The sequence below is a fragment of the Meleagris gallopavo genome, chromosome 3 (genome assembly GCF_905368555.1).
Source record: "Meleagris gallopavo chromosome 3, MGAL_WU_HG_1.1, whole genome shotgun sequence".
In the NCBI taxonomy this organism is placed as follows: domain Eukaryota; kingdom Metazoa; phylum Chordata; class Aves; order Galliformes; family Phasianidae; genus Meleagris; species Meleagris gallopavo.
Window position 1 is genome coordinate 41,154,017 of NC_139406.1, and position 21,180 is coordinate 41,175,196.

The 21,180-nt window shown below is 35.1% G+C and overlaps 1 long non-coding RNA gene across 1 annotated transcript in view; it reads right to left on the reverse strand.

Annotated features, from left to right (window-relative positions):
* Positions 1–874: 874 nt before the first annotated feature.
* Positions 875–21,180, reverse strand: part of LOC146544671 (uncharacterized) — a 62,903-nt gene continuing 42,597 nt past the window's right edge. Inside the window, exons 2-4 of the long non-coding RNA XR_014882416.1 lie at positions 13,199–13,316; positions 10,683–10,761; positions 875–10,217 (exon numbers count right to left, since the gene is read on the reverse strand). This is a non-coding gene — a long non-coding RNA (uncharacterized LOC146544671). The remainder of the gene's footprint in view (positions 10,218–10,682; positions 10,762–13,198; positions 13,317–21,180) is intronic.

Sequence of the window (21,180 nt, forward strand, 5' to 3'; positions counted from 1 at the left end):
TAGGAAAAAAGTATAGCAGAGACCATCAAAGGACCTTGTCTGAATCAAAATTTAAAGGTGGTCCAGTTATAATTAGAATACGTAGTAGACTACCCAAAATGTCTAGAGAGGAAAAAATGACTGAAAGGAAGAGCAGACTGCCCAATGCTTGTCAGTACAGCTGCATGTAGGAAGCTGCATAGGTGGGAAGCCATGGCATTAGGGTGGAGTTAGTATCTCCTTACAAAAAGCAAGAACCCAGTAGCCTGTGTAAAAAGATTGAGGAATAATTTGATAAGACAAACAACAAGCCACTTAAACTGTATTTGACATGGAGGATATCACATAAATGCATTTAAAAAATTATGACTATATTCACTGTTTTCAGATCAGTTTCTTTTCCTGCCAGTCAGTGGCTGATTACATTCAAAATCTTAGTTTTCCTAAGCTTTAAAAATAAATAAAAACAAATTTAGCTTTCTATAACTCTGCCAATGTTTCCCATGAATTTATTAGTACATGCATGTTGCTCATGAATTGCTATCATTCAGGTCATTTTAAACTTTGCTTCTGTAAGCATTATCTTTTGTTACTCGGAACTACTATCTGCTTTAACTGCAATTATACTAGAAACACTGTCAGCTGTGAAAAAGTATATAAATATTTCATATGGGAGAAGAAAGCAAGATTATTGCTGGATTATTATTTTTTTTAATCAGCATCTGCATTCCCCTCCCTCCTTTTTTTTTTTTTTTAATGATGCATTTGCTGTGACGAAATTGCTGACTTGATTGATAACAGCCTGAAAATGATTGCTGTCAAAGAAAGAACACCTTTTATCTCCAAACTTCTAAAATATTAAAGAGGAGACTGTCGATAGATATTTCATTCTCTCTTTCTCTTTTTTTTTTTTTTTTTTTTAATAGCCTTTCAATTACCTTTCTTTTTAGTTCTATTTTCTTTAGTTAAAAGGAAGCCAAAAATGCGTTTGGTGCTTTTTGTTGGAGGTGGTGGATGGTGGTATTTTTGGGTAGCTTTGTTTTGTTTTGTTTTGATGGAAGATTTCTTCTGTGTTATGAATAAAATAATCTTTGAACTGGAACTTCACAATGATCGACAATATGCTCCTAGGACTTTTGCATAATGGGCATTCAAAGCTTTACTGAAAATCTGGATGAGGAAGAGGATGAAAAAATTATCTTTGATATAAAGTTACTGTATTCTTTTAAAATGAAACAAGTAAAAAAATAAAATAGAAGTTTTAGGACTGACAAAAGTAGAGAAAAATGAGGTCTCCATACATAAATACAGACAGATATAAGCATATATAAATATATGTACAGAATTTTTTATTTTTGAAAAGTTACATGCAGTCAAATTTTATCATAGTTAATACTCAGATAAAGGTTTCAGGAAAAGATTTATATGAGATAACTCAAGCAGTTTTAAATAAGAATTGATAAGAAATTTTGAACTTTTTTTTTTTTCATTCTTAATACTAAGTTCTGTAAGCTATTAATTGTTCACATTTTTCTAAACAGATCTTAGCAGAAATTTAATTATGCCATATCTGTCCTAAGCTTTTACTTATATATAAAACTAGCTCATCGATTTGATGTTAGTTTTGAGTGCTAGCTTAACTGACTGCTTCATTTATATGTTATAAAATGTTTAGAGGGGATAATAGAAACTTCTGTATTGTTTTCCTTAGACAAAGCACTTTGTTCCTGATGAAGTTTAGTAAAATTCCTTACCTCACAAGGGTTAATCCCCATTCACAGTTAATAGCACATGCTCAAGCTTTATTCTCGAGAATATCTTTTATGTTTTGAGTAGCAATTACCAGTGGTAAGAACACAGTAGTACATATTCATGGAGATAGTGGGGAAATGATGTTTTTGTAACAATGTTTTTGTCTGCATGAGTCTGTTTTTTCACTGCTCTCATTGCCATTTTGAGTTCTGCTTTCACTGCTGTGGAACTCCATTGGAAATGACTCTGGGAAAGCTACCTATATGAAATGTACAGACTGCAGTTTTAAGAACAGAGATCTGGACTATGGGTAGGCCAGTAAGGTGCAAATCCCAGAAAATTTCAGAGACCTAACTACTTGCTAGAGTGATTTGACTTTTCTGAGTCCATTAATATAAAACTATCTTTTCCTTCCTAGGCATGTCTAAAGAAGAGGACAAAATTTGCACTTCCATCTTTCTCTGGGAGAGATTCTGTCTTAGAATTTTCTTTTTTTTGACCCATTTATAGTCACTATGCAGAGTTTCATTCTGCAATCAATGTTCATGTCATTTTGGGGACAAAGTTTTATTAATGTAAATTGAATGTATGTAGGGTTAGTCTCCAGGCACTGTTAGATGACCAGAATAAATAACTGCTGGCCCAAAGGATATAGGGCCCTATATACAATTTGAGGATTATAATGATACATTCAGCATTTTTGTGTGTGCATATCTTCAATTATTTTTTTGCTATACTAACAGCTACAGATATCATTACTAAAATAGCATCTCCATTAAAAGAGGATATTCATAACATGGATAACACTCACTTTCTGAGTAATTAGTACAGTCAAAGGAAGACTTTTTTTCTGTTGACAGCTTGGGACAAGTTAGGGTCAGCAACATTATTGTCTATGACAGTAAACAGGTTTATTAAATAGATCAAACAGAAAATTCACAATCTGCTCTATCCTTAATTACCTTCAAATTTAAATCCTTATTTTATTGGAAGTCTCAGGTGTTCTTCTCAAAATCTCTATTAAAATGCAAATAGGTCATTATATAATTGAAGCTATTTAAATAAAATATATTTTCTTCATCAGTTCATCCTGTCATGAAACTGTGAAGACATGGATTATTTGAAAGGACAAAAGCTAGAGGGAATCTGAGTGAGGTTGGTGAAAATTTTTAGGAACACATGAAGACTTACCAATCTTCCATATTCTTTTTTACCATACAACTGGAAAATACTTGATAAAACTAAAGACTAATATCTCTATCTCATGAGAAAATAATAGTGTAAATAAATTATAGTTCAGCACTGGATTTTGTTACCCCAACAGGCTATTAACACAAGCAATGTAAATATTTTGTACTTTTAATGACATAAAACTGGCAAACAAAGGGCCTGAGTTATTCTGCTCCATTATTATCAGCAGCACTATGGAAGAAAAAGAGTTCTGAATGGGAGAAAGAAAGGAGCAGGAGAAAAGGAAAGCAATATCATAGAATCAAAGAATCCTTGCCTTCTACTGCAGACCAGTTCTACAAGGTTTTTTTCTTTCAAGTATCTCATACTTTTAATATCATATTGATTACTGGTTTGTATCTATTTATAAGAAAAAATTTAACAAAAGGCAGGAGAGTTGGTTTTCTTTTGAAGGGATGTGAATGTAAAGGAAATTTCTTTCTATGGTAGGAGAAGGATTTTAGTGATTTGCAGGAGGAAAAAGGGAAAAGAAGGAAAAGAAAGGGATAAGAAAATTAAAAAGACTGGTGACAAGTAAATATTGAATTGCTTAGTATGTTTGTTGGCTCATAGCCTGTATCTTGTCAGCACAGCCTCTCCAGTCTTCTCATGATGCTCCATTTCTAGATATTTTTTGAGTGAAAAGCTATGCATGTTGAATGTTTTGTGTGTCCATCTTTTATCTATGTTCCTGGCCATGGAAATCTACTTTTTGCTTTTCTACTGATTTGATACAGAGCATGGAGCTGTGACAACTTCACTTCCCTTAGATCATCAGTTATAAAATCACATATTTTCCTCTAACAGTTTCCATCAGGAAGGACTGAATAATATCTCCAGATAAACAGTCCTTATGCCTGAGTCTTAAGATGCAGATATAATTGAATTCTGAATGCATAGACTGCTACGTTCAGATATTTCTTCTGTTTATACAGATGAAACAGAGAACCTACTATAAATCTTTGCAAAAATATACTCCACCTTTGAAACTTATGCACGTGTATGTAAACATGTCCCTGGACCTACACAGGTCCACTGAGGTAAACAAAATTTTAGTAAATTGTTTCATGTTAGTTCACAACCAACATGAAATTATTTAATTTGGAAGATAAGTCTAGTTGCTGTATTATAATAAAGCAGAATATTTCTTTGTAATTCTGAGAAGAATTTTGTCTCTAAAATTGTTTTTGAACTCAAAATTTTTATTATTCATAACCTGTTTTTACAAAGGTCTCCTTATTGACCTCAGTGCTTCTCTGCCATTCCTCTGTGCCTCTTTATTTTTCTCAATCACCCTTCTACCTGCCATTAATTGTGTACACATCTATGAACCAGTGCTTGGAGTTGAAGTAATCTCATCATACAAACACTTCTGTAAACTTGATTAGAGGTACCTGATGTAAAAATGAATTAGTTTTCTTTGATGTTTGAGTTTCTACAGGAAGCAATACAGGAACTCTTTCTTACTTCAAGTATTGCTCCCTTGTTATTTCCACATATCTCTAACTATCTTTAAGTGAAAACAATAACTTTTATTGATGGATTAATATGATTTTGGACCATTTGAAAATGAGCAATGAACATCACTGTCATCTTCACAAATCTACTAGTCCTTTCTACCATTCTTCCTATGAACCTGAATTCCATTAATTTGTACCTTTTGATCAGTTCATCTAAACAGATATCATATGATTTTTCACTGTCCTGAATATTTCTAATTCCTGGGGAAATATTCAGATGTGATCAGTACAGTATCTCTCGTGCAGGAGATATAATGTAGTGCTTGTACTATTATAGCTAGCATTATAGCTTTTGGAAAACATGTTTAATCTAGCACATTTAAGTGTAATGCTATAGTAAGTTGATAAAATCATAGGATCATAGAATCATGGAATCATAGAATTATAGAATCACAGAATGGCTTGGGCTGGAAGGGACCCCAAGGAACATCAAGTTTCAACCTCCCTGCCACAGGCAGGGCCACCAACCTCCAGATCTCCAACTAAACAATGTTGCCCAGGGCTCCATCCAACCTGATCTTGAACAGCTCCAGGAATGGGGCATCCACAGCCTCTCTGAACAGCCTGTTCCAGTACCTCACACTCTCTATGTGAAAAACTTCCTCATGACATCCAACCGAAACCCTCCTTCCTTGAGCTTAAAATAATTCTCCCTTGTCCTATCACTATCTACCCTTGTAAAAAGTCAATTCCCAGGAATGATTGCCCAGTTTGAATGATTTTGAGACTAGACATGGTCATATAGACATAAGGGAGATATTATCTTTCAGAAAATTAGTATTTTCCTGGATCATTGTTCAGTCCTATGCTGAGTTGAAGCTCCAATCCTGTTCAAGTAGAATGATAGAGGATACATTCTAGCAGCTTGCCTTTAAGTAGTTACCATTTTGCATTAGATAGGCTGTACCAAAACAAAACAAAACAAAACAAAAAACAACAAAAAAACACTTTATAAAACTTCACAGGAGATGAGAATAGATAGTCAGCTGTTCCATTCTAGCCTGCTAACATCAAATTCTGTAAAGATATACGTATGTAACTATTTTTAACAACTCCTGGCAATATTAATTGAAAAATAATATATGGGATTATGCTTAGGAAGAGAGAGATTTTACTATAACAATCTAGAAATTTTATTTCTCCTTTTTCTCGCTCTCTTTTTTTTTTTTTTTTATCTCGTTTTCTTTGTTTCCTTTTAAAAAATAGGTTGTGTTTCACAGTGTAATGAATGATTTTATGAGATCAGGAGTCTGCCCTCACTGATAACACAGGATGAGTTCAGGCAATAGAAGAGAAACAAGCCTTTCAAATTCTTAGTAGCAGCCTTTCACTTTTGCTCCTTTCTCTGATGAAGGTGCAGAGAGCAGAAGCTGAGTAACACTTTTCAGTGCTAAATATCCTCAACTACAAATCAGGCTTTAGTGTCCCCAAGAGTGTCACTCAGAAGGCAGAATCCTTGACACCAAGGGAAAAATAACTTGTATTTTGAGCATCACAAGAGTCCCATTGTTGCTGATTGCTTGAATGGGAGACTAAGAAAGGAGGAAAAAAAAAAAAAAAACAACCAAAAAAACAGAACAACAAAAAACCACACCTTCAGATGCTTTTAAGGAGCTTTGGTCTTTGAAAAATGAATAAAACATTGTATTTGAAATCCCTTTGTGCTTTACAACAAAGAGATAAAAGTTTAGCAATAAATAAAGGTCTGACAATTTCAGCAAATATACCCAAAGAACTGAAACTTACAAAGTATTATAAATAAATAAATAAATACCTGTTAAAGAAGTATGTCATCTGCATTTGAAGGTTATTAGAATACTCTTTGTTGAAATATGAACTTTTTCAATTAATGACTACGTTGATTTAGATCAGTAATTCCTTTAGTAATTATACTCTGTGTAAAGAAAGAATTATGTGCCTTGTAAGCATGTTCCATTCTATCAAAGGAGATTTGTGTAAAACCTGAATTAAAAAGTTTATGATGGTTCACATAATAGATATGTCAGTCATTGCATCCTGGGAATCACAAGCAAAATGCAGCTTTGATTTTTACCTTATTGTTACATGAATTCCCTACTTTAAACATATATTCTTACCTGTCAAGATGTAGATCTTTATATTTATTAGGTAAGGAAGGAAGATGTACGAATGTACAAAACGTATGCAACATTGATTAGCAGTTAGCCTTCCTATTGAATTGTTGATTATATTAAATTTCTTGTTTTTTTTTTTTTTATTGGTCTGTAGCATATTCTTGTTAGAAGCTCTCTTACAGATTTACTACTTGAATTTGAAATGCTGTTTTGGATCACAATCACCTTGATATTACCATATATATACATATATATATTGTTATTTGTTTTTTGGTGGTTTTGTTTGTTTGTTTGTTTTATTTTAGTGAAATCAGTTTAAAATATTTACAAAAGAAGATAATAGGATATTCTAAATGAAATTCAGTTATACCTTATCTTTTGAAATTTATTTCTTGTATTTATGTGAGCTTATTATAAATCTGTTTGTATTGACTTCAGTCATTATTATCTGTGTGTGAAATTTATTGTGCATTATTATCTGTGTGTGAAAATAAGAAAATATGTTTGTTTATTTGTTTGTTTTCCAGAAATAGATGAACACAAAGAGTGCACGTCCAAAGTGGAAATTAAACTGTGTTTGTTACCAAAATAATGCAAATAAATTATATTTAGTTTTAAAATTCTTTACTTACTTCTTTTCCTACTATTATCATCTCTTTCATTTAGTAAATTTGGTACTTGTTAACTGGATACAGTGTTGGCTTTTTTTCCTATTGTTCTGGTACATCTGAATGATCTGGGATACCACAGTGTTTACAGAGGGAACTTTCCCTTTTTGATCTACTGAAGGGTTTCAGTTATCTTGTTTCTGGCTGTATCATCACCTCTTTTTCTCTGCACCTTCTGAGGGATCCTACAAAGGCAAATTTCTTCATCACTGTGTGATTAACTATCATAGGAAAGGAAAACAAAATCATTATATGTAACATTTTACTACACTTATACCAGTATAATGAATCCCAGTTCTTCTTTGAGATGTCTACATACTAAAGACATTTAATTTATGTAATACCAGAATCAATTCTTTCTGTTACTTGTTTTGCAGTAGCACTTGCAGATTTCTCTTCTCCATTGTTTTCATTCCTTTTTCATTGTTATTTACTTAATGTGAATGGTTTTTTACTGTGTCCAAGCTTAGAGCCCCCAGCACAAGAAATGTGGAGCTGTTGAAATGGGAGGAGGGTCATGAAGATGCTCAGAGGGCTGGAGCACCTCTCCTATGAAGAACAGTTGAAGGAGCTAGGCTTTTTCAACTTGGAGAAGAGAAGACTCCAGGGAGACCTCATTGAGGCCTTCCAGTACTCAAGATGAGTTTATAAACAGAAGGAGAACTGACTTTTTCAAAGTTCTGACAGTGATAAGACAAGGGGGAATGGCTTTAAGCTAAAAGAGAGGATATTTAGGTTAGATGTTAGGAGAAAATTCCTTATTCAGAGGGCGGTGAGGCACTGGCACAGTTGCCCACAGAAGCTGCCGTGCCCCATCCCTGGAAGTGCTCAAGGCCAAATTGGATGGGAATCCAGGCAGCTGAACTGCTGAGGGGCAGTCCTCCCCATGACACGGGGTGGGACTGGCTGGGCTTTGATATTTCTTCCAACCCAAGCCATTTTTGTGATTCTATTAATTTTCTCCAGCAGTAGCATTTCTTTTCTGATATGCAGCTCTGATGTGACCACAAAAGACACAGAAATATCATTATTTGAAATGCTACACTGAATATAGGCATTGGGGAAAAAAAATAAAAAAAGTACCAAGTGTCTTTAGTTTAGGATATCTCATGACTCTCATGTTAGTAGAATCACTGTTAGAGATAAATCAAAATGGGATACTTTTGAGACTATTACTACCGAAAAGGAGAAAGTCTTTTGGATGTCTTCTCTACAAATATTTTTACACAATTTTTATTTTCTATTATTATTATTTGTGGGGGCCAGATGATATTAATATTCAGGATATGCTGGTGAAAATATCATTTATTTATTATTTCCCATCTAATTTCCAGTATCAAGGCTTAGAAATCTTTCTAGTTGCGCTAGGAAGAGATGAGGTTTGCATAAACATGCAGAGCGGATTCTCACTGAATTTGCTTTGCAGTGTTATTATATAACATTTTCACTTGAATATGAGAGTAAATCCAGAGTCAAGAGATAATATACGGGTGTTTTATAAAAGATCGGTGGGCTGGAAATTCCTTTGAGTATTAACATTTGTATGTCTCACATGTATCCTGAACTTTTTTAGTTTCAAAAATCTCTTAAACACAAACATTTTAAGCTTATTCATATTGTTTTTATGGTTGAACTTCTTCATATATTCTGTATGTAAATTTTCTCAGAAATTAACCGTTTTCTTCTCCCCTTATTTTGCTTCGTTTGCATATTTATATATATATCCTTGCTTCCTTGTGACAGCTGAAGAGCAGTGAAGAAAACCTAAGGTCTAGAATAATAAGTACTAGAATTCTGAGTAATCTACATTGGCAGAATCTATATTGGCTAGTTAATGCAATTTTAGTTATACCTTTTACGCATTTTTAGTTTTTCATATGAGTACTATATCAGCTCCTAGTCAATAGTGAATATTTTTCTTCCTGACATCGTGAAAAAAATCACACACTATCAAACTTTAAATTCACATAATAAAGAATAGTTATAGGTGCGTTTACATTAGACTCAAATTAAAAATAATAATAATAATAAAAAAGGCTTAGTGAAACCTTTTAGTACCTCATCATCTATCTTGCACTTCTGAAATACACTATGATATGCTCCAATGTCCTTGGGGCAGCCAAAATCGAAGTTGTTCAGAATAAACTGTGTATGTGTGATAGGGGAGGTGGAAGGTGGTGAATGGAAAAAGAGAGTCCTAATGCAGATTTTTGCATAATTTGAAGTCCAGAAAAAGTCCAGGAATCACTGTTTGCTCAGGAACTAAATGTTCTGAGTTATGAGCAGAGAAAAGCCAGAGGGGTTTATGGATTCATTAACTGGAGAAACAAGAGCAAAAAAGCAGCATGCCTCCCTGAAAAAAACAAACAAAACAAAACAAAACAAAACAAAACAAAAAACTAGTTTTCAGACCTTTTCCTTATTTAAAATATAACTTATTTTGACAGACAACAATAAGCAAATAGGTCTTGTATCTAGAATAGAAAGGTTTTGGTAATATCCAAGAACCATCTTCTTACTTTCTCTTATATCATATTTAAAGCTCATACAAAGATAACAGCTGTGCAAAAAACCTACATTAATTCTTCCTGTGCTGTATCTGTGTTAGTACACATTGCTTACCACATTATGTTATTAAATTCACTTCCAGTACAAAAGAAAGGTGCATTGTTATATTTTTTTTTTCTTTACAATAAACAAAAATTCTACCAAGAATTTCTGGCATTTAGAAAATAATTTGCTGCTTCAGTTTACCCCTCACATCTCTTAAAAATAAAACAAGATAAATAAAATCAGGTTGTGGTTTCAATAAAATTTACAGATGTCTCTCCTCTTCCATAAAAAAATGTTTCAGTTATAACAGCAAGATTCTTAGATATTTCTTACTGCTACATTTTGACGTGTTACAGAGGACAGAAGATGGTCTCTTCTCAGACGCCCAAGAAGTTCAGACAAGTAGATTCCAGAACTGATAGCTAGAATTACAAAAGAAAATGAATGTCTCTATCACTTAAAGGTTCCTTTTGCACAGGCTAGCATTTTTCAACCTCATACTTTATCTTTTCTTGCACAAAATCTATCCTAGGAATGAGATTAAACGCACAGATAATGCTAACTCTACTAAAGATACTAATTTAATAAGTTCATTTCTTTTCACTTACTTATATTATGGTTATGGGTACATAAGGAAAAACAGATATAAAAATATAGAAGTCCAATTCACTGCAAATAGGAATAGAATATCTCTTGAAATAGAAGCAACAGTATTTCAGAATATTCTAAAAGCATTAAGATATACCATCCTCTCTATGTACACAGTCAACTGCCAAAATACTTTTTTAAATTTTCATTTACATTTTAAGAATTTATTCTAATACTAAGGGATGATTTTCAAATGGTACCAGGTCTTAGTCAGTAACAGGATCAAAAATATCACTTACCTATGTGATGGCATTAATTTATGTTTCATTAGAACCTTCTAGTCGAGTTGAATTTGGCTCCTTAATAAATTCCACAAGTCTGATGAGGGGAGAAGCAATTTTTTATCAGTTCTATCCTTACTTTTCAGAGCCTTTTAATCAACATTAGATGATTGGTCACAACTTCTTCAAAAATGGATTTGTTTTTAGCTAAAATTTATCTGACAAAATTTTGGCTATATCTACTGAAAGCATATCAAGAATTAATAGAATAATTTTGCTGATTGGAACCTGATAATCTTTAAGGTCTCAGTCTCCTATGATTCTATCACTGAGGATGCTCTCATCGACAGTACAATAATTTCCTAAACTTAAGCTCAGAACATATACAACTGTTGCAGGTTGCTACTTTTGTTTTTTTCCAAGGGGCAAAATTATTATTACTTTTTTTTTTTTCTTCTATGAACATATATTTAACTTTTTTTTCTTTTTTTTTTTTTTTTTTTAGAAAATTAGAGAATAAGAAAATACCTCAAATAACTGAAAAAAAAGTAATGTTTTCTCCTCTCTGTCATAGTAGAAAATACTTATTATCTGTTCAGATTCAGTAAACAGTGAGCCAAGAGTTATTCACTTCATGAAGAATAATTGCACTTTCACTTCAAATTGTTTCCATGAGGTTTTAGCCTCATTCATACTTTGCCAGTGTTTTGTTTCTTCCATGTGTTTCATCATACTGAAATTCAGCAGCAAACAATGAGAGCTAAGACTTTCTTTTTCACTCTGTGCACAGCTAAACTTCAATCTGAGCAACTATCTACTTTTTTCATGATTCTGCTCTTAACTGTTAGGAAATAACTTTTTTTTTTCTTTTTTTTTACTACCCTCTCCCCTGCCCAGATTATATTAAAAGTAAAACAAATGGGTGGTTCAAAACAAATTAAACTTTGCATAACAATTTTTGAGGTTTTTTTGGCCCTGATCCTGGATAAAGTGTGAAGAGATGAACAAATTATTGTATCCTAATGAGTCCTTACTGTATCACAATAAAACTTGTTAAAATGCATACTAACAACAACAACAAAAAAAAAAAGAGTGTAAATCAAACATGACTTTTCTGGTATCAGTGGAGTTGCAGCACCATAAGATTAGTAGAGATCAAAACTGATCTTCTTGCATTTATCACAATGTACATCTCAGTATTGTTGCTTTCATAGTCTCAGACATATTTCTAACCATTTATATTTAATATATTAATAATGACCTCTATATCAGATACTTCCTGGCAGTTAATCACGAAGTCCATGAAGAGCCTAAGGCATAGCCTGTGGGCCACAATTCTTCTGGCCAATGACTGCCTGCTGCCTAGGAGCTGCTTTGCTTATCTGATAACATTTCTGAACTGAAGATCTCCTAAAAGTCTTTTTTTCTTTTTTTTCTTTCTTTCTTTTTTTTTTTTAATGTCTGATAAATATTGATTTCTCTTCTTTTTTTTTCCTTTCTTTTTTTTTTTCTCCTGTAAATCTACTTTCATTGCAACAAAGAAGAGAAGCAACAATTGTTTTCAAATTTCAATAGACAATGATCCGTTCTATGATCTATGATCTATATGATCATAGAATCATAGAATCATAGAGTCATAGAATCATAGAACAGCCTGGGTTGAAAAGGACCACAATAATCACCTAGTTTCAATCCCCCTGCTATGTGCAGGGTCACCAACCACCAGACCAGGCTGCTCAGAGCCACATCCAGCCTGGCCTTGAATGCCACCAGGGATGGGGCATCCACAGCCTCCTTGGGCAACCTGTTCCAGTGTGTCACCACTCTCTGAGTGAAAAACTCCTTCCTAATATCTAACCTAAACCTCCCCTGTCTCATTTTAAAACCATTCCCCTTGTTCTATCACTGTCCTATCCACTCTTGTAAACAGCCGTTCTCCCTCCCGTTCATAAGCTCCCTTCAAGTACTGGAAGGCCACAATGAAATCTCCCCGGTGCCTTCTCTTCTTCAAGCTAAACAATCCCAGTTCCCTCAACCTTTCTTCATAGGAGAGGTGCTCCAGCCCTCTGATCAACATATATATACAAAGAAACCATAGCTATTTTAACATTGGACTGGATTCATCCAGTACCCCTAATTTAACAGAATATATAAAGGGAAAATGCAGTAAGGATATGATGTGGAATAATCAAGCTGTATTTCCCAGAATCACCTAAATCTTCTATTTAATACACCTTGGTCCAAAGTTTGTTCAGTAAGATGACAACTTCTTTCCCCTCAAATTTCTATCAGAAATGCTGTCCACTGTAAATGAAACAATGAGTTATCTTTCAGCAAAACATTTTTAGTTAAAACAGTTTTTTTTGCCAGTGAATTCCATGTAAAGGAATTTGTGAGATTTGTGGATCCCGATTTTGGTAGTCTCTTCAATTTCTGCCTCCTTCTTCGTATTAGCCTTGACTTTCGCTCTGTTCTTCGTAACTTTTATTCATTCCCCCCATTAATTTTTCTTTTTATTGAAACATAGTACATACTTGTTTTGTCTTCCAAATTATATTCTTATCCAGGCAACTCTGAAATGTCCAGCCTTAAACACCTCTATATTCCTGCAAAGTTGATTTTTTTTTTCTCCTCATTTTTGTAATGAAGACACTGAAAATACAAGAGATGCTATATCAGTACAAATTAGAACTCCAAACAGTCCTCACACTTTAATTATTCTTATCTATTTGTGTGAATTCAAATTTATAGAATTCAGTAGTAAAATATCTGAGTTAAGCCAGAACTTCACTGAAATGATAAAATTGAAGAAGATTTCATCCTTCATACCAGTTCCCAAGTTGAGTATGTAGGACTCCTTAAACAAGAAGTTCAACAAAATTGTTCATGTGTACAAGTTAGTGTTTTCTTCCTTCATCACAGAATAATAGAATGGTTTGGGTTGAAAGAGACATTTAAGATCATCTAGTTCCAACCCCCCTGCTATAGGCAGGAACATCTCCCATTGCACTATGTTGCTAAAAGCCCCATCCAGCCTGGTTCATATTTTATCAAGTTTTTCCAGGAACACCAAGTCCTGGGGAAACTGCTTAAAATTAACTGAAAATATGTAATAGGCTACACTGTACAATACATTAAAATTAATACAAACTTTTTTTTTTCTGAAAAGATATATATTGGAAATAACAGCTATTATTATGCTGTGCTACGTCATAGACTTTTTAATACATTTGAAACACATTTGTGTGTAAATGTACAAAGACTGGAAGATAAGAATCATGGAAATTTATACTGACCACGTGTAGTTTGTAACAAGTTGTAACCTTGTCACAATCTAGACCTGTCATAGGCTGTTACTATTCTCAGAAATAGCAAACAGGATCTGATATTCACCTCTTTCTTTATCCTGAATCTTTTCTAGTGAGCTTTTACCTTCTGATGAACTAAAAAATTGGGTATGTATGTGAAAATGTGTGTTTGCATGCTATGGGTAGTTGGCTTTATCTCTCTATGGGTAATATTCTCCAAAATCGATTTACTTGAATTCTTCCCTATCAGCTTTAGCTGAGTTACAGTTATGTTTCTAGTGAAAAGCAAATTGAACAGTGTGTTGAACTCCAAACAATCTTTATTTAATATTGTGCCTGTACTGTGAATTACCTCTGCTGGACTCCATGCTGTGATGGTTACATTGCCAGAACAACCAGCTCAAGCTATTTTAAAGCAAACTCAGACACTTTATTCTACAATAAACCCCGGAGTGCAGACATACTCCAGTATATTTAGGCATGAGTAATATGAAGTCACATAGGCCCTTTAAAGTTCAGAAAATGCCACCTTCCATCTTCCCAACTAATGTTAATTATATACCTGGTATTGTAAATGCAAGGTGCTCTTGCAGGCATGACTAAATCAAATGCACTAAGAAGTGCAGCACAAGACAAATGTAAAGGCTACATTCTCAGTAGTCAGTGAAGCTGAAAAGTCAATGTCCTCATTTCATAACTGAAATTTTCATCAGCTTCCACAGGACTAATTTAAGATTACTTTGTAGTTCCCAGTCAATTCAGCACAGGATCTGGTCCTAAAATCCTAATAGACCATTAAAATGATTTTTTGGACTTTGTGTGGGTCCTGATAATCACAAAACACTACTAATTATTCATAAGGTATTTGTTTACAATTTGTTTTCATATAATGTTTCCAAGAACCTTATACATCCTGGGAAACATTAGGGAAGGAAGGGAAAAGTTTAAATATAGTTAAAATGAAATTATAAATCCCGGCTGTTTCAAAACTAAAACTACATGGTTACAGTTTGCCTTCATAAATACTTTATCTGGGAAGGAACATAAGGAGAAAAATGATTTTAAAAAGGTACTTGTGTCCTTTGTTTAGCAAAATATCCCATAATCATCTAATATTTATGATGTTTCACTGCAAACCATAACTTTATCTGCTCTCAACACATGAATAATGAATAGCTCCTCCATGCTGGTTGAGGAGGGGATAACAAGCAAGTATAAAGCTACAAAATATATTGGAAAATCGAGAGGCTTATGATCATCTTCAGGTCCAGTTTCTGGCTTTTCATAATTCTTTAAAACAATGAGAGGAGATAAGGAGATCCACAGAAGTTGTAACCACAACATTACTCTAAATTTCAGGTACTGAGCATGATTCACTGTAAAGGGGAATTGAAGAGATAGCAGAAGGACTCTGCTGACCTTAAAAAAAAACAACAATTGTCATGATTAGTGAAAGAACGCATAACAGAGACTAATATAACATAGTTCCAAACTAAGACTAATTCCTGGAAATTAAAAATTAAACTTAACCTTCTACAATACTGCAACATGCTTCAGCAACCAACACAGAGCTAACACCAGAAACTATCCACAGACATCAGTTGATCCAGTGCCTGGAGAGATGTACATGTCAAAACAAAACAAAACACCACCAACAACGAAACACCTGGACACCTGGTATGTGAATTGGTCTTAAAGAAGAGGTATTGATCTTATGTGCCTCAGTATGCAATATCACCTCTGATGGAGAGAATTTTGTTCAGGGACAGCAACCTTAACACCTCACACAGGTAACATCCATGGGAGAGAAGAGTCTCCTACTGTGTGCCCCCTACCCTATGAGGCCCATTCAGCATCCACAGAAGAGAGAAGTGATGCAGCACCTTCTGATATTACTTTTAGGTGGCGAGAGTGCAAGAGTATGTAAAAGTGCCTGCTTCTCTGAGGGTGTTTTTTCCAACACAACAAGGGATAATAAGAAAGAGAGGCAATGACAGGAGCCAAGCCTGCTCAGCCACACTGATCAATGAGACCATATGATAATGTGGGAATGTTTATGCCAGCAGGGTTATCTGATTGGTACACTTCTACACTGCGAGACAATCACGAGAAACAAATCTCCAACGCTCACTAATGGATAGGTAACAAGTTACAGGCATCATCAGGAAGGATTAACCTTGCAGCTGGTAAGATTGTTAACTTGAGGACGCCAGTCTGGGAGGGTGCAGAAATTGCAGAGCTCTGCAAGTCCATGGAGGGGGCACAAGAGGAACAAGTGGACATAGGTAGAAAAACTGTAAAAGGCTGACTGCAAGTAAAATAGGCTCAGTCAGTGTTCTCATCAGACTGAGCTCTTTGCTCAATTAGCTTATCTTATATTTTCTTTCTAAATCTTTTCTTAATTCTATCACCGTATATTTTCACTCTTTCTTGCAAGTATGTGCACTGGAGTACTAAATGCCTGAAAGATCTGTGCACGTGAGTGAAGCTTGGTGTCAAGTCATACCTTCAATGCAACAGGGATGATGGGCAGACTGAGAAGGGGGCTCATGCCTGGTACTGAAGAGATGCACAAATACATATGTACCTAGAGAGTGATATACATGTGTGTGCTTTTACTAGTGGACTCCTGTTTCTACCTTCAAGAGGAGTACAGTCAGACATGGCTGTCTGTGTTTGTGTTCTACATGTCGTGTATCAAGTGCTGTCGAAGGATCTGCTGCGGCTGGGGCAGCCTGTATGATTGGTTGTCTCTACGTTCTGTCTCTATATTTCTCTGGGATATTTGCTCAGCTTTGCTACTGGTTGAAACTGTAACAGGGGAAATAACAACAGCTTCCTCCATCAGAGATTCTAGGCACTGGACTGGGCCCCAACAGCTGTGCAGAGTGATCCTGGGCTGGAGGAGTTGGCCATATTATTTGCTCTTCTCCTCACCTAACAAATACTAACCAATAGAGAAAATACTAGCTTGTTTAGACAATGCACATAAAACATTTTGGTTCATGATACACATGCAATTTGAACACAGAAGAGCACACCGAGGCAAAAACAATTTGTTATAGAATTAATTTTATTAATTTTTTCACTCACTGTTTGGCAATAGCACTTAGAGCAATGAACTGTGCTACAAAGTCTGGTTTAGATTTTTATATTTGGAATTATTCTTGTCTCTTCAAGACTTCATATTACAGAATATACCATTTTCCTCTTAAAAATAATCGAGGGCATTTGAATGCAGATGCCTGACTTATTATTTTTCTGGATAATTTTATACTCCTTAGGAACTTATCCAAATATTAGAATACTACTGAATTTTTGGAAGAGCTGTTCTTTCATAAGAAGAATGTTTATTTGTTTGTACATTATATAGACACACACTACTAGTGCTACATGTTTGGGCAAAATTGGGCTGTTCTGTTAAAATTGATTGATACTTGATATTATCATTGTTATTGGGATCTTTTAACATGTAATTTTAGTGGGCTAAATCACCTCTACTGAAGGCAGTAAAATACAGAGAGAGCTGCGATTCATCCTAACACACAATGTTATAAGCCATGGCACTGACTATGTTTTCAGATGAACCCATCAATTATATTCAGGCAGCCATCCTGGCTAAAAAACTGCAAAATAAAAGAGCAAAGACTGAAGAAAAAATGTGTTCCAATATTAGGTTAGACAGACAGTAGAAAATTGGGTGTGAGTCAAAGACCCAAGAGAGAAGAGATTACTGAGAAAGCAGTGCAAAAAAAAAAAAAAAAAAAAAAAAAAAAAAAAAAAAAAAAGCAGAACAATAAGCTGGCACCAAAAGGGCAGATTCACCCTCCTACATATAGTTCCTCAACATCAGTTCCTCTTCTTGTCCCAGCACTGATGCCCATCTACACATACAGAACACTGATTTAGAGGAAGAAACAAGTGAAAAATAATTCACCTGTTTTGTTGGCAGTTCTCAGATGATCTGTCTCACTTGAAAATACAGTGAGTACCTGAGCTTGTGAATTACCATCAGATGAGGAGGAGGGGAGACTGCTCCTTTAAATGACAGTTACTTATAGCCCCTAGAATTTGCCAAAAATGACCCACCTTTGGGTTTGGTAGATACATGGGAAAAAAAAAAAATATTTTGCTTCCAATATTAATCTTTGTAAAGATAACACAAGTAAAGAAGGCCCTCTTCAGTGCTATCAGAAACTCCTGATGACAAGAACTTGTGATTACTCATTTATCTGGGTCACATGAATCAGAGCTGACATAGTGCTGTATCTGAAAATCTACTATACGGCTAAGAAAAAATAGCATAATATAATCTTATGCAAAGTAAAGTCAGAAGAGAAGTTCAAGAGAAGGAAATTAAGGGGAAGAGTAAAAATTGTGAGTGACCCTGTTGAGAGCATTGAACTTTAAAAAAACCTCCTCTACTGAAGTGCATGTGCTGACTTCAGGCAATACACTTAGTTTAAAACAAGTTCTGCAAAAAAGCTGATTTATTTTGAATATCTTACATCTTGTTTTACACACATTGTTTTACACACAGAAACACCTGTTGCTATGAGAAAAAAAAATAATAAATCATTTATTCATGCCTGCCTACTAAAGGAGATAGCAGAGCAGTAAAATTTTCTACTAGAACTTAAAATTCTTGAATGAAAGAGACTTTTAAAGCAAGTTTGCAGGCCTCTATGTCCACACAGGTTGCAAGTAGAAAATGTTTCCTGTAAAACATTTATAGGAAAGTCTGCATATGGTGGAAGCTGAGGAGCCAAGAAAACAGCTTTGAGGTGACGTTTGCTGCCGTGTGACAAAGCCTGGATCCTAGCCTTTTAATAAGACTCTTGTCACCTAACATAGCTGGTCTTTTCCTCAGTGTTGCATAGGAGGCAGGGCTTAAAGGTCAATGTGTGCCAAAGCATTATATGACTGTGAAGTCAACTAACGTATAACCATAATGTATCACTGAACTCATTCTCTGAACTATGTCCACTAACTGTGTTGTTATTCATTCCTGAGAAAAGAGAATATTAGAACTGGCTTCTGGGAGCAAATAATACAAAAATAAAAATAAAAATAAATAAATCAAAAGAAAAGAAAAACTCCAAGAAAGACAATTTTGTTAGACAGAGAATTAGCGATCAGATTTTGTCAAGCATGGAAAAGTCTCTCAGGCCATCTCAAGAGCTGTGGGCAGCCAACATCTGTTACTCTGTTCCTGAGATTCCAAATACTGTATGAAAAAGAGCTGGAGGCAGAAGGTCAAGCTAAATCTGAACTCAAAGTCAGGGAACAATACACACAAGTACTTAGAGTGTGTCAATCAATTCTAGAAGAAAAACAAGCAAACAAAAAATGCAAGTTGCTTTTCTTAGAGATGCACAGGAACACATTGTTTTCCAAAATTTTAAAGGCAGCAACAGCATGCACAGTGTAAACAAACATAAAGCAGAACTCCATGCACAGATGAATTTTCTTTCTTTTTGGAGAATTATCCAAGAGGTGAAACAGAAGAGGAAGAGAATATCAAGATAAAAATAATCTTGGCATTTTAAATTGAAAACAGTCCAACAGTCACTGTTGAAAATATTATTATTATCCCCAAAATAAAAGCTACTAATAGAGAAAGTAAATAGATATTTTCAGAGAATGTAGTGCAGAATGGCCTCTTACATTACAAGTACCTGAATGCACCCAGGTTGTATAGCAGCTCACTCTGGTGTCAGAGTTCCAGAAGGAGGTAGGCAGGCCTGAAGAGCATCAAGGAGAAGGAGATGTCTCAGGAATCACTCTTTACCAACCCTGACACAGACTCATCAGCCACGTACAACACAAGAAACATGGGTTTCCCTACCTTTTCACCACCAGAAAAAAAATGGACATCTAAGAGACAGGGAAGAATGGAAGCATATTTCTGCTTAGGTTGAAAGACAAATCCCCTGCCTGCCTACCTCACTTTCCCAGGTGCCCTTACATAACTGATTCAAGATTCTGAACTTGAAGGACAGGCAAATAAAGATGTGGACAAAGTCACTCAACTGGTACAGACCTCTGATTATTATTCATTTTGTTTTTTCACACATGCAGTGATAAGGTTGTCATGGTTGACAAAGGTAACTGAGAGAAATCTAAGAGTGGCCAAAAGGTCATTGAAGCAATTGGTTAAAGTAATGAGTGTACAGGTAGCTTTTTCCTCTATCCTTCCAGTAGCAGAGATCAGTACTGAACGGAACAGGCAGACCCAGCAGGTCAATATGTGGGTCCAAGGCTGGTGCCACCAACAGAAATTTTGATTTCTTGGTTGTATGAAGGTCTACATGACACTGGGCCTGCTGGCATTTGTTTGGGATGTGCTTTCTTAGATGGTGAAATAAATTTTTACTGAAGTTAGCAGGGTTCGTCGATAGGGTTTTAAACTAGATTTGAAGGGAGAAAGGAATAAAACCAGATCTGCCAATGATAACCATGAGATGACACGTCACAGTCAGAGGGACTGTGTGCTGCTGAGATCCTTCAGTCTGCTATATGGGGTGCTGGGTATGATGGAGCACATCTGAAATGCTTCTACACAAATGTATGCAGCATGAGGAACAAAGAAGAGCTAGAAGCCTTGCTTCAATCCCAAAACTACGATATCATTACCATAAGCTTGGTAAAACTTGATGGAAAACTTGATGGAAAGAGTCCTATGATTGGCACACTGTAATGTTACAGGCTTTTCAGAAGAGACAGACAGGGCAGAGGTGGTGGCACTGTATGTAATGAAGGGATTGGACTGTATGGAGCTATCATTTGGCAACAACAAAGTTGATAGCTTCTTGGTAAGGGTTAAGAGATCAGCAAATAAAGGGGATATTGTTGAGGAAGTTGATTATATACCACCCAGCCAGGATGAAGACACTGATAAATTATTCTTTGAAGAACTAAGAGAGACCTCTAGATCAACTCCCTCATCCTTATGGGGGACTTCAGTCTGCTGGATATTAACTGGGAGCACTACACAGCTGATACAAACAGGTCCAGGAGATTCCTAAAATAGCTTGAAGATATTTTTCTGGTACAGGTACTAAGGGACACGAAGAGGAAGGGTGCCCTAGTAGATGTGTTGCTTTCAAACAGAGGTCTCACAAGCAAAGTGGCAATGGGTGGCCATCTTGGACATAACGACCATGAAGTAGTTGAATTTAACATCTTTGGTTGAAAACTGCAACCGA